The sequence below is a fragment of the Pseudophryne corroboree genome, chromosome 1, assembly GCF_028390025.1.
Source record: "Pseudophryne corroboree isolate aPseCor3 chromosome 1, aPseCor3.hap2, whole genome shotgun sequence".
Classification (NCBI taxonomy): Eukaryota; Metazoa; Chordata; class Amphibia; order Anura; family Myobatrachidae; genus Pseudophryne; species Pseudophryne corroboree.
In genome coordinates, this window is record NC_086444.1 from 718,652,095 (window position 1) to 718,664,492 (window position 12,398).

At 48.2% G+C, this 12,398-nt stretch overlaps 1 protein-coding gene across 1 annotated transcript in view; it reads left to right on the forward strand.

Moving 5' to 3' along the window:
* The window catches only part of SMIM24 (small integral membrane protein 24), a 283,770-nt gene that overhangs the window by 16,732 nt on the left and 254,640 nt on the right, over positions 1 to 12,398 (forward strand). The gene's annotated exons all lie outside the window — the stretch shown is intronic.

The following is a 12,398-nucleotide window of genomic DNA, read 5'->3' on the forward strand; positions in this document are numbered from 1 at the left end:
CACCAACAGGCTGTCCCAGGATGCATTGGGGCCTCCTCTGTAACCCCGCCTCCAGGCACTGTGAGCTCAGTTTCGAGTTTGTGCCTGTAGCAGCAGGTCACCTAACAGCAGGGCTGCACTGGGCAGCCCTGAAAAAGCTTTTTCTGACAGAAAATTTCTTCAAAACTGGGCTGTCAGCGCTAAATGTAATTTTGACCCTTCAGCGCTGCAGCTCCATCACTTCCCAAGTGGCATTGCATACTCCCACTTGCTCAGTTCCCGGGTATTTGCAGCGGAGATGCTATGGCTGTAGGCATACGGTCGCAGACGCTCTCCTGGTTCGCGTGGCTGCTACGGGGAGGAGGCAAGAGGGTCCCCCTGGTGGGACCCACCATTAACTCGAATTCCAAGGGGACGGGTTGCGGCGCTGGCGTGGCCACTATCACAGAGCAGGGACCACACTAGACCACCAGTGCAATAGAGCACAGGTCACTTATGCCCCTTTTAATAAGGCTCGCTACTACCTGAGGTGGAAGTCCAGCATAGGGGAGCTGGCGCTTGACCTGTAGCCTCTCCCCGGCCCAGGGCGACATCTACTGCAGATTTTCCCGACCTGAAGCTTCCTCACACTCTCCAGCACTCCCTGACTAAGACGTTGGGCGCCATCTTAGAAGTATAGCTGCGGCTAGTCTCTGGGACTTGCATAGCAAGGTCTCCCTTTTAAAGCTGCCTGTACACAGCGCTGTGACTTTACAAACACTTGAGTATTCTACATGTCTATATAGACAGTGTTAGTTAAGAAAAAGTGTACCAAATAAAGAATATATTGTACGAGTATTCTGATATATACCTCCGGTCCAGGACCGCGCTGTGTTCATATACTGTATATATGTACATATATTAGTTCAGTGCAGTTTTATTGTCATACTAATAATTATCTGCATTGCTAATGTGACTGTGTGTGCCTGTATCTGCTGTGAGGTTTCACTTTCAGTGTTTCCCAGAGGTCTATCGCTATATTCTGTACCCTAAGGGACTAGGTGCGTCAGGGTCGTTTTATATAGTGCGTCACTGTATTTACCTATTCAGTGTGTACTCAGTCACATAATACCGGATTTATTCGCAGGTGTTGTGTACTGGGGACTCACAGGGAACATTTACTAAGCAGTGATAAGAGCGCAGAAGTGAGCCAGTCAACCAATCAGCACTAAAGCATCATCTATAATTTGCATACTATAAAATTATACAGAGTTGCTGATTGGTTGATGGGGCAACTTCTCCACTGGCTCACTTCTCCGCTCTTATCACTGCTTAGTAAATGTCCCCCATAGTCACATACTATCGGATTTATTCGCAGGTATTATACTCTGTCTGGCTTCATTGTACTAAACCGCTCTCTGTTGCATTTGTGTACAATGTCTAACAGGAAGGGCAGTAAATCTGTGGACACTCCTGCATCATGCAGCGTATGCGCCAAGGATTTACCAGAGGGGGGGAAGCTGTGTATGATGTGTCATACACTCTCCAATCAGTCCGCAACACCTGTATCCAATCAAGAGCCACCCTGGGCCACGTTCTCAAGCCTACTGGTTACTCTAGAGGAACGTCTAACGCCCCCTATGGGACCGCCTGCACCATTACAACCTCAAATAGTCCCTATGGTTAATCCACCTTGTCCTGACAAATTGTCTAACCAGTTGCAGCAGTTGACTCATTCCTTGGTCATACAAAAATCTACCTCCGGTCACTCCTGTGTCACTGGGTCATCTAAGCGGACTGCTTCCTCCTCACAATCCACAGATCTCTTAGATGTTTCATCTGAAGAGGAGGGGCAGCATACTGTCCTGTCAGACACTGAATCAGCTGTTTCTGACGAGGATTCTACAATGCAAACTGACGTCCCTGCACTAGTGGTTGCTATTAAGCAAATCCTACAAATCACTGATGATGAGGACTCCACTGCTGTCACCAAGAAAACTGACATGTTTAAATGTCATAAGGTGGCTAAAAATCTGTTACCCCATTTTGACCATTTTGGTGAACATCAGGCAGGAACCCTGGTCTAATCCAGGGAAGAAATTCCCTCTCTCTAAATAGGCCTTAGCTCGCTACCCTTTCCCTGCAGAGTTATGTAACAAGTGGGAAAATTCACCGCCGGTGGATTCTCATGTCACCCGCCTAGTGGTGTCATTAACTTTGCCTGTCACCACTGTCACTTCACTGAAAGAACCGACAGATAAGCGTGTGGAGGGATGCCTGAAATCTATTTAATCCCTGACAGGTGCTGTACATAGGCCCACTATTGCTGCCTCCTGTGCTGCTAAAGGTATTGAAACATGGTTTCAGGCATTAGAGGAAGAGCTGCCTGAGGATATATCTGACAATGCCAGACAATACCTGTCTCACATCACCACTGTTTCTTAAAATATTCAAGAGGCGTCCTCTGAGGCGGGTGTGTTGGCGGCCAAGGCGTCGAGTACGTCTGTCCTGGCTCGCCGTATTCTGTGTTTGAGGTCATGGAAGATGGACCTGGACTCCAAAAAGACCTTTGGAGACATATTGTTTGGGGAAGATCTAAATAAGGTTGTGCCTGAACTGGCGGCTGCCAAGACTGTCTTTCTCCCAAATACTAATCCTTCTGCACAGAAAGCAAAAGGTACCACTTTTTGTTCCTTTTGACCTCAAGGGAAAGCAAAAGGTCAGGCATACCCAAGACAATCTCGTGCTTCCAAAACCATTAAGCCCAAGATAAAGCAGTCCTGGGTGGCCCGTCAGCCTGCTTCTAAATAAGACAAGCCTGCTGCATGACTGAGCGGGCCTCCCCCTGGGTGGGAGGCCAACTTCTGCAGTTCACCCAAGTCTGGTTAAAGACCACTCCAGACGCATGGGTGTGAGAAGTTGTCTCTCACGGGTACGCACTCTCTTTGAAGAGACGTCCCCTTTGCCAGTTTTGCACCACGGTCATCCCTTCGGATCCACAAAAGGCGCAAGCTCTGCAGTAGGTTGTGAGTTCTCTCCTGGATGCAGGAGTAGTAGTGCCAGTAACTCTGTCCCAAAGTGGCAGTGGTTACTACTCAACCCGGCTTCTAGTCCTGAAACCCGATGGGTCCTTCCAGCCTATACTCAGCCTCAAATCACTGGGGGTTGGGATGTACTAAAGCAAAAACGCGGTAAAACCTCCGAAAACGGGGGTTTTACCACATTTTCATATTTACTAACACCCTACCGCCAGGGTATCGCCATGTCTGGATGGTGATACCCTATAGAAGCCTATGGGCATCTTTTTGCCGACCGCCGGCACCCGCCGCAGACGCCGACCCCCCTCCTCCCTGGCTTACCTTCCTCCAGGCTGCCCTGACCTGGAAGGTAGTCTCCTCCTCCCCCCAGCAACGCAGCCGGATGTCCTTCCGGCAGCAGGGGGGAGGTGGAGGCGCCGGGGGCAGCCTGCTACTGCTTCCCGGCGTCTAATCAGTGTGGGGACCCCTGGGAGGTGACGGAGACCCCCCGCAGGTATCGCGGGGGGCCTCCGTCACCGCATTGCGATGTTGATCGCATATGTTAGTACATATGCGATCAACATCGCTACTGTAACTGGTGAGGGGCGGCGTTGTATGTTAATACATCCCACCCTGAGTGTCCAAGTTCTGTATGGAGATGCTGCGCTCAATTGTACTGGCGATGGAACCCGGAGACAATATGGTATCCCTAGATATTCAGGATGCCTATTGCCAAGTCACATCTGCAGTATCTGCGGTTTGTTATTAGCAACCTACACTATCAGTTCCAGGCACTACCATTTGGACTGGCTACAGCTCCTCGGATCTTCACCGAGGTCATGGCCGTAATGACGGCACATCTCGGTCGCCAGGGAGTCAGGATCCTACCGTATCTGGACGACTTGCTGATCCTGGAAAACTCCCACAATGTCCTCCTCAGTCATCTACAACTGACTGTAAGCTTCCTACAAGACCACGGGTGGCGCATCAATTGGAAGAAATACTCGCTGGTCCCAGCTCAGAGCATGGTGCACCTGGGGGCACTCCTGGACACACACACAGTCAACGTCTGTTCCTGTCTCCAGAGAAAGTCCTGAAGCTTCAGGACAGGATAAGATGCTTCCTTTGTTGCCCCAGAGTGTCGATGCACTCGGCAATTCCAGTACTTGGCCTGATGTCGGCATTCGACATGGTAGAGTGCGCTCAATTTAATTCCCGCCCACTGCAGAGGTAAATTCTTTCCAAGTGGGACAGCCTACCTCATCGTATCAAGGTTTGGCAATCGCTAACCTGGTGGCTACAGGACCAGCAATTGAGCAAGGGCTGTCCCTTCTGGATCCACGAGTGGGTCCTGCTGATGGACGGATGCCAGTCTGCGGGGATGGAATGCAGTGTTGGAGCAACACTCTTTCCAGAGAGGAGTCTCTCCTCACGATAAACATTCTGGAACTGCGGCAGTGTTCAATACCTCTTGCCCTGCGTCTGGTACAGAACAGGCCTGTTCAAGTACGGTCAGACAATTTTGGAAGTGTCAAAAATCCTTCAATGGGGAGAACGCCATCTGCCAGCAATATCGGCAGTGTTCATTCCGGGTGTCCTAAACTGGGAAGTGGACTTCCTCAGTCGTTCGGACGTACACGCCGGAGAGTGGAGTCTTCATCCGGAAGTCTTTCAACTCCTAGTGGACACGTGAGGCCTGTAGACCTTATGGCGCCTCGACACAGTCACAAGGTTCCAGTCTTCGGATCAAGGACCAGGGATCCTCAAGCAGCGTTCAAGGATGCACTAGCCATTCCATGGAACTTTCGGCTGCCTTACATGATCCCTCCAGTGTCACTCCTGCCCAGGGTCCTGCAGATGTTCCAGCAAGAAGGAGGAATACTACTGTTAGTCACTACGACGTGGCCCAGACATTATTGGTTCTCAGACCTGCAGGGTCTATTGACAGAACGTCCTCTTCTACTTCCTCAATGACCAGACCTCCACGTACCGGGCCCATGTTCATATCCAGACCTGGCCAGACTGGCTTTGATGGCGTGACTCTTGATGCATCACTCCTGAGGGCCAAAGGATTCTCTGAGGCAGTCATCCAAACTATGTTGAAAGCCTGCAAACCAGCATCTGCCTGGATCTATTACAGGGTCTGGAATTCTTACTTCACCTGGTGTGCTGATAAGAACTATGATGTGTACAGATTCAAAACATCCAGAATCCTGTATTTTCTGCAACAAGGCCTGGACTTAGGCCTTCGTCTGACCTCCCTCAAGGTTCACATATCTGCCTTGTCGGTGTGGTTTCAGAGAAAAATTGCATCTCTACCTGACGTTCATACATTCACTCAGGGTGTGTTAAGGATTCAGCCTCCCTATGTCCCTCCGGTTGCTCCATGGGATCTGTCCGTTGTCCTGAATGCTCTGCAAGAGTCTCCATTTGAACCTCTTGAGTCAGTGGACCTTACATGGCTCACAGCCAGGGTCCTGTTTCTGTTAGCTATTGCCTCTGCTAGAAGGGTGTCGGACCTAGGCGCTTTGTCCTGTCGTCCACCCTTTCTAATATTACATCATGACCGGGCAGTTCTTTACCTAAGGTGGTGTCATAGTTACATAGTTTATGCGGTTGAAAAAAGACAATTTGTCCATCGAGTTCAACCTATTTGTGTTCTTCTACTCTCTAATATTTTCAGGACTAGTTTTATCTGTTTGATAAAGTCGGCCGTTGTGTTTTATTTCCTCATTTTATTATAACTATAGTATGTGATCTATCCTCCATAACCCTGTATATCCTTATCCATCAGAAATGTATCTAGCCCATTCTTAACAGTATTGACCGAGTCTGCCATTACTGCCCTCTCAGGCAGGGAATTCCAAACTCGCATTGTCCTTACTGTGAAAAAAACTTTTTCGCCTCTGTGTGCGGAATCTCCTCTCCTCTAACCTAAGTCTGTGTCCACGTGTCTTCTGTGTTGGTCTTACCAAAAACAGATCCCCTCAAGCTCTGTGTATTGTCCCCTAAAATATTTATAAATGTTGATCATGTCCCCTCTTAATCTCCTCTCTTACAGTGTGAACATGTCAAGCCTTGCAAGTCTTCCTGGTATTCCAGCATCTCCATCCCCTTAATTAGTTTGGTCACCCGCCTCTGAACCTTTTCTAGTTCCAGGATATCCTTTTTGTAGTAAGGTGTCAAAAATTGTGCAAAGTATTCCAGATGGGGCCTCACTAGCTCTTTATATAGTGGGAGTATAACACTCTTATCCCTTGCATCAATACCCCTCTTTATGCATGCTAGTACCTTGTTTGTCTTTTTTGCTGCTATCCTACATTCGGTGCTGCTGCTAAGTTTGTTATCTATGTGAACACCTAAGTCTCTTTCCAGTATGGATTCCCCTAACATCACCCTATTTAGTATGTAGGTGTCATCTATTCACCTTATCCAAGAGATTGTGGTTCCGGCCTTTATCTCTTCAGATTTGTCCCCCAAAGAGCGGTCTTTGGATGTCGTAAGGGCTCTCCGTGTATATGTGTGGAGAGAACTGCCTTTATCAGGTGGTCAGATACCCTTTTTGTACTGTTTGATCTCCACAAATGCGGGTGACCTTCAAATAAATAAACCTTGGCCAGATGGATTAGAATGGTGATTGCACAAGCTTATGCGCAGGCTGGTCTCCCAGCTCCTGCTGCTATCTGTTGGACTTCCTTGGGTGGCCTGCCATTGCGCGTCATCACAACAATTGTGCAAAGTGGCTGCATGGTCCTCAGTGAACCAGTTCATTAGGTTCTATGCCTTTGGTACTTCCACCTTCCAGGATGTTTCCTTTGGATGCCAGGTTTTCATACCCGCTAAGGTGCATCCCCTCCCTTGAGGAACTGCTTTAGGACATCCCTGATGTTTTCCTGTGGAACACAGTGTACCTCGCTGCAGAAAAGGATAGTTATGGTAGACTTACCATTGTTAACTCTCTTTCTGCAAGGTACACTGGGTTCCACAGGGCGCCCACCCTGACGCACCTAGCTGCTATGGGTTTGTTCGGCATTATCCGCTGGTCCCTTCTCCTGTTGTGAGAATGTGGTTCTATGTGACTAACATCTGCCTTCTCTCTTACCTGCTCCTACATTGGACTGGTTAACGAAACTGAGCTCACAGTGCCTGGAGACGGGGTTACAGAGGAGGCCCCAATGCATCCTGGGACAGCCTAAAGCTTTAGCCTGTTGGTGCCTCTGGATCAAGATCCACTCTACACCCCGATGTTTCCCTGTGGAACCCAGTGTACCTCGCAGAAAGAGAGTTAACAATGGTAAGTCTACCATAACTCTCCTTATTTTAGTACCCTGAATAGGACTTGCTGCACCCCTTGATTTTCTCTGTCATCTGTTGATCTTCACCTCTCCAGCCTTTAACTTTTTTCTTTCTTCGCTTGTAATGCCTTGTTTCTGGGTAACTCCTATTTACTGTCTGAGATGGTTATATGCTCTACAAAGGACAAATTGCTGGGAGAGGGAGATAAGTCTTTTATAGTACTGACATCTCTTTAGACGCCACAAGCTGGGCAAAGATGCTTCCAGGACCTTCATGCCCTCCCCCCCCTTCCACACACACACACACACACACACACACACACACACACACACACACACACACACACACACACACACACTGTTAAGTTCCATGTTTTGTAGCATTAGCTACAATCTTGTCAGAAAGGCCTGGCAGTAACATAGTGGTAAATCAAGCAATCTGTTATGGAAAATGTTTAGAGTGTGGTGTCAACATTAGATGATATACAGTGTCACAACTGAGGGCTGGTGTTGGTCTGAAACAGCCTCAGTTGTAAGGGCAAGGCCGCAGCTGACAGGAGACGCCACACAGATCCATCCACGCGCTGAAGGCGCAGCAATGGCGGCGGAGGCCGCAACTAACAGGAGACGCTATGCAGAGCCGTCCAAGTGCTGAGAGTACAGTAATGGCGGCAGAGGCCGCAATGAGCTAGAAACGCCATTCCATTTAATAGTTCCTTGTCACAGCACCCGCAGACTGGCAGAGAGGAAATATCAAGTAAAGATATTTAGCAACAAGAATGAGACCCGGCACTGGAACGCTGAGCCAGCCTCAGAAGACACCTAAAAGGTAAAAAATGATGTCCAGTAGTCCGGATCGTGACAGCACCCCCCCCCCCTTTAGGAGTGGACCCAGGACGCTTCTTTGGCTTATGAGGAAACTTAGAATAGAAATTCCGAACCAATGTAGGAGCATGGACGTCTGAAGCATTGGTCCAGGAACATTCATCAGGGCCATAGCCCTTCCAATCGATCAGGTATTGAAGTCGACCATAACAGAAGCGTGAATCCAGAATCTTGGCGACTTCATACTCAACACCACGTTGAGTCTGGACTTTGGGAGCTGAAGGAAGTGCTGAATGGAACCGATTCAGGATCAGCGGTTTCAGAAGGGAAACATGAAACATCCTGGGAATTTTAAAAATGGAGGAAGCTGAAGTTTGAAAGCTACTGGGTTGATGACTTGTTCAATTCGAAAAGGACCGATATATCGAGGAGCAAATTTCATGCTTGGAACTCTTAACCTCAAATTCTTTGTAGACAGCCAAACACGATCACCCACTTTAAGGGCAGGAATTGCCCTACGCTTCTTATCTCCAAACTTCTTAATCAAAAAGATGCCTTGAGTAGAGCTGCTCGAACGTTCTTCCAGTTATTTGAAAACTGACGAAGAGTGATATCAGCTGCTGGCACTGAATTTGCTGGAAGTGGTTGAAATTCTGGAACTTTAGGGTGAAATCCATAGTTAGTGAAGAATGGCGTAGAAGAGGATGACGAGTGATATTGGTTGTTATGACAGAACTCGGCCCAGGGAAGAAGTTGAACCCAGTCATCTTGGGATGAGGATACATAAATTCGGAGAAAGGCCTCCAAGTCGTGATTCACCCTCTCAGTTTGACCGTTAGTTTGGGGGTGATATGCAGTGGAGAATTTAAATTTGACTTGGAGGGCCAAACATAAACTTCGCCAAAACTTGGCTACGAACTGTACTCCTCTGTCAGAAATTATCTACTCGGGTAGGCCATGTAGTCTGTAGATCTCTTGGATGAACACTTGAGGCAACTTGGAAGCTGACGGAAGACCGGTGAGGGGAATGAAATGAGCCATCTTGGTGAACCGGTCAACTACCACCCAGATGGTATTAAACTTATTGCACATAGGAAGGTCCGTAATAAAGTCCATTGACAGATGGGTCCACGGAAAATGAGGAATGGCTAGAGGAACCAGTTGCCCAGCGGGTGACTGGCGAGGTACTTTATGTTGGGCACATTTTGGGCAGGAAGCAATAAACTCCGTGACATCTTTTTTCAGGGTCGGCCACCAGTGTGATCTGGAGATGAATTCAAGGGTTTTCTGGATGCCTGGTAAAATGGGAAGCATGTGCCCAATGCATGAGCTTCTTCCTCAGAGCCGGCTTTACAAAACTTTTCCCTGATGGAGGCATAGAGTCCATCCTTACCATGGAGAACACCACTGGATTGATAATAGGATGCTTGTCCGTAGACTCAGACTCATTTTCTTGCTCTCTGGAGCGGTAAAGGGCATCAGCCTTGCGATTCTGTGACCCCGGACAGAACTGGAGTTTAAAGTCGAACCTAGAAAAAAAAGTGACCATCTGGCTTGATGGGGGTTGAGACATTGTGCACTCTTCAAATACAGGAGATTTTTGTGGTCTGTAAGAATCGTGATGGTATGAGAAGCACCTTCTAGCAAATACCTCCATTCTTCCAGAGCGAGCTTGATAGCCAACAATTCTTGATCGCCAATGGCGTAATTGCGCTCAGCAGGGGAAAACTTCCAGGAGAAGAAGCCGCAAGGATGCAGATGACCATCTTTGGCTCTTTGAGACGGGACTGCGCCCACTCCAACGGAGGAGGCATCCACCTCAAGGGTGAAGGTTGGTATCTGGCTGTTTCAACACCGGAGCAGAGGTGAATCTTTGCTTTAACAGGTGGAAGGCTTGCACGGCATCTTTGGACCACTTGGAGGGATTAGCCCCCTTCTTGGTAAAGGCAGTGATAGGCGCCACAATTGTGGAAAAGTGTTGAATAAATTTCCTGTAATAGTTGGCGAATCCTAAAAATCTGAACACCCTTGAGGGTTGTAGGTATTGGCCAACTCTGGATAGCTTGTAGTTTCTCAGGATTCATATCTAGTCCAGAACCGGACACAATGTAGCCTAGAAACGGAATGGATTTGACTTCAAAGATGCATTTTTCCAACTTACAATAAAGATGATTAGCACGAAAACGGGACAGGACTTCCTTCACCCAAAAACAATGTTCCTCCAGATCGTTGGCAAAGAGGAGGATGTCATCGAGGTATACCATGACATGACGATAGAGGATGTCTCTAAAGATCTCGTTCACGAAGTGTTGGAAAACAGCTGGAGCGTTAAGTCCAAAAGGTATGACGAGGTACTCATAATGTCCGTCACGGGTGTTAAATGCGGTCTTCCACTCATCACCCTTCCGGATCCGAATGAGGTTATAGGCACCCCTCAAATCTAGCTTCGTGAAGATGGTTGCTCCGCTAACCCGGTCAAAGAGTTCGGTAATCAGAGGCAGAGAATACCGTTTTTTTACTGTGATGTCGTTCAAACCTCTATAGTCGATGCATGACCGCAGGCCACGGTCTTTCTTCTTAACGAAGAAGAAACCTGCGCCAGCTAGAGAAGAAGAAGGTAGAAGAAGAAGGTCGGATAAAACCCTTTGCCAGATTTTCTTTAATGTACTCCTCCATGGAATGAGTCTCTGGTACAGACAACGGATATGTTCAGCCTCGAGGTGGAACCTTCCCTGGAATGAGGTCGATAGGACAATCCCACTCCCTATGTGGGGGCAGGATTTCAGCAGAAGCTTTACTGAACACATCTGTATAGTCTTGGTACTGAAGAGGTGGAACGTCAGAAGACTTGGAGGATGAAGAACATACAGGAAGTACTTTGGAAAGACAGGTCTCAGAACAGGACGGACCCCATGCCAGGATATGGGTCGTCCTCCAGTCAATCAGAGGGTTATGTAGACGAAGCCATGGAAGGCCCAGTACCACCGGATGGGTGGCCTTTGGAATCACCAAAAAGGAAATTAATTCTGAATGAAGAACTCCTACTTTCAGACGAACTGGTAGAGTCTTGGAAGAAGTGACTGCATCACAAATCTTGCTGCCATACACAGCAGTCAAAGATATGGAAGAGGAAAGTCTCTCGGTGGGTAGGGACCACCGCTTAACGTATTACTCAGTCATAAAATTACCAGCCGCTCCTGAGTCTAACAAAGCAATAATGTTCCTAGTACGCTGAGCCACTTGGAGCGAAACTGGGAGATTACAATCACTTGGAGATAGAGAGGAAGGCATTGCTCCTAGCCAACCCTCTCCTTGGCAGGCTAGGACTTGGAGTTTCCCGGACGCTTTGGACAGGCATTAATAGCATGAGATGGTGCAGTACAATAAAGGCAGAGATGCTCAGAGAGACGTCTTCTACGCTCTGCCAGAGATAGACGAGAATGACCTATCTGCAAGGGTTCATCCTTAGACGGTGATGGCTGACGAGGAGGAGGAGTAGACTTGGGAAAAGATGATCTTCCTCGGTCGATTGACCTTTTTCGAAACCGTAGATCAACTTTGGTACACAGAGATATAAGTTCATCCAACTTTGAAGGCAAATCCCTGGTAGCCTATTCGTCCTTGATACGCTCAGATAGGCCATGCCAGAAGGCTGCACGTAAAGCATCATCGTTCCATGCCAATTCTGATGGTAATATCTGGAACTTTATTAGATACTGTCCAACAGTTTGTGTCCTCTGGTGGATACGGAGAATCTCAGAAGAAGCTGAAGTTACACGGCCTGGCTCGTCAAAGGTACGCCTGAATGTTGCCACAAAGTCTGTATATGAGGACAGCAAAGTATCAGATCTCTCCCATAACGGTGATGCCCAATCCAGAGCGGAGCCACTGAGGAGGGAAATAATGTAGGCAACCTTGGTGCGGTCCGTTGGAAAGTTGCCAGGCTGCAACTCGAAATTAATTTCGCACTGGTTGAGGAATCCCATACAGGCTTTTGGGGACCCATCAAATTTCACTGGAATCTGTAAATGAAGACGTGGAGCAGAAGTGGGTATGGTGGGTGGGGTTACCACTGTAGGTACTGCCATCGATACACCAGGTGCCCCGCAACCATGGAGGGTCGTTTGGATTCCATCCAGCCGAGAGGAGAGATCCTGAAGACAGTGGATAACATGACCTTGTGCAGCCTCCTGATGTTCAAGTCGGGCTGCCAGTTCTTGCACTGGCCTGGCCGCTTGGTCTTGGTCTCCAGCCGGATTCATTAGGTCAGTGCTTACTGTCACAACTGAGGGCTGGTGTTGGT